The sequence below is a fragment of the Fragaria vesca genome, linkage group LG3 (genome assembly GCF_000184155.1).
Source record: "Fragaria vesca subsp. vesca linkage group LG3, FraVesHawaii_1.0, whole genome shotgun sequence".
In the NCBI taxonomy this organism is placed as follows: Eukaryota; Viridiplantae; Streptophyta; class Magnoliopsida; order Rosales; family Rosaceae; genus Fragaria; species Fragaria vesca.
Genome location: NC_020493.1, coordinates 27,174,208 through 27,176,362, shown reverse-complemented (window position 1 = coordinate 27,176,362; position 2,155 = coordinate 27,174,208).

The following is a 2,155-nucleotide window of genomic DNA, read 5'->3' as shown; positions in this document are numbered from 1 at the left end:
GTTTCTACATATGCGGATTTATAGGTGGAGGTTTACATCCAACCTAAATACTTATTCATCTTAAATGACCCATCATTGTGCGCAGTGGCAGTGCGATTTGGCACTTAGAATAAACATCTAGTTGAGCTCAAGGATTGGAGATCCGTTTCAATCTTGTTTGAGCTCAAGGATTGCAATCCTGGTACACAGTCACGAGCTGTAGTACAAAAATATTCAATGATGGTGGATTGTAGACGAATAGTAAAGCTGCATGCAAATATTGCATAGCCCTAAGACGCAATAGAAAGGTTGGTGCGCATCAATAATATTCGAGCGACAAGCTAAAGTTGCTTGGTCGTAGCCTCGGTGAGACCGTATTGCGTGTGAACATGGGGTACATGACACTTCAACTTATATCCCAATAAACTTCTTTAAATAATGGGTAGTTAGCCCGTAGAAGTATATGCAGCATAAGCAGCAGATAATAGTGTAACACGTGACCAGTGTGCTAACACGTGACCAGTGTGCTAACACTTCAACCAACACCATAAAGCATAAAATGACACGACCCACCCCGAATTTCACCCTGAAACCCGGAGTAAGTCGTGCGGGGACCACCTCCAAGGAAAATTTACCGAAAAGAATTGTCACATCCCGACTCTTATATTTTTTACCTTATTTACTAGCTGGTTTATAATCAGAATTTTACCGTCTCCGTCATTGAGTTAATAGTTTAATTGGTCCCTAGAGGGGTTTCGGGGATGATTATGTGCGGAGGATTATTCATAAGAGGAAAATATGACGACGGTAAAAATGGTAAATTTTAGCTAGTAAAAGGTAATTTTATTCGGGTATTATTTTTCGGGGTGTTTTATTTTTTGAGTTGGGTTGATATAAGGTTGGACCGGTTGGGAGGCCCAACCCATTTCCTCCCTTTCTCTTCTTCTCTCTTTTCTCTTCCTTCTCCCTCCCGTGCTCTCTCTCCACCGGAAGCTCCCAGCCACCAGCTGCCGCCGTCCGGCCAGCCATCGGCCGCCGCTCCACCCCAGTTCGGACCCCCATCTCCTCCTCTCCCTCCCCGGCCTAGCCCCCGAGCCTCTAACCCGCCGGAAGAGGAGAAAACCCGCCGGAAACGTCGGGAAGCTTTTCGCCGGAACTCCCTCCTCCGGCCACCAATCCGGGCAAGCTTGGTACGGTTTTGTAGCCCTCCAACCCAGCAGCCTTGCCCTAAAAGGACTCTCCCTCTCTTGAGCTAGGTAAGGAGAAATGTGGAGTTGAAATTTATAGGGCTTTTAGGTGTTTGTGTTCGATTGCCCTAGTTAGGCTTGGATTTTGGGTTTGTGCTGGTCAGGAAAGTTGTAGAGCATGATGAGAAGATTATTCTGTCAAAATTTCATAGGTTTTAGAGGTCGCCAAAATTGGCCTCCGGCCGCCGCCGGTTGGGAGATTTTTTATGTTTTTAAATGTGGAATATTAAGGGGAGTTTATTGAAGTGAGTTATGGAATTTTTGGATGAGTTTTAGATAGATTTGTGAATTTTCGAAGTTTGGTATTTTGGCGGTTAATTAATGTAGAATCCGGCCGTAGGATTTAAGTCGTATTCTGTGGAAAGTTGTTTTTACGGCTGCCGGTATGTTCGGCGAAGTTTGAGCTGTATTGAGTTAAGAATGGCGAATTTGGGCAACGATGAGTGTGTGGGAGGCTCACGTTTAATTTTGCCCATTTTGTTTAAATATTGGTTTTTTGGTGGGAATTAATTATATATTTGGAACAGGACGAGAGGAGGCCCGAGCAGAGGAAGCCTCGGAGCGTCATCAGGCTTAGGCCTAATTTGTGAGTGGACCTTTATTTTAATTGAAAAGTATGCGATGAATTATCTGTTGATCATTTAATTCTTTTCCTGAGATTTATTTATTTCTCGGATATTTGGCAATTTCCTCCTTTGGAGAGATCCCGAAAATGAGATTTTCGGTGGATATGTTTATTGGATGTTTATGATGATAGTATGTATATGTAAATGCTAGCTAGCCATACGTGCTGATCCGCCATAATGAGGTAAAATACCATTATGGTGTGACGTGAGTGTTAGACACAAGCGTAGTAGCCCTATATAGAAAACTTATTTTTTTTTATTTGGTTTATTTAGGTTTTCATATAGGGAGTCCACACGTATATA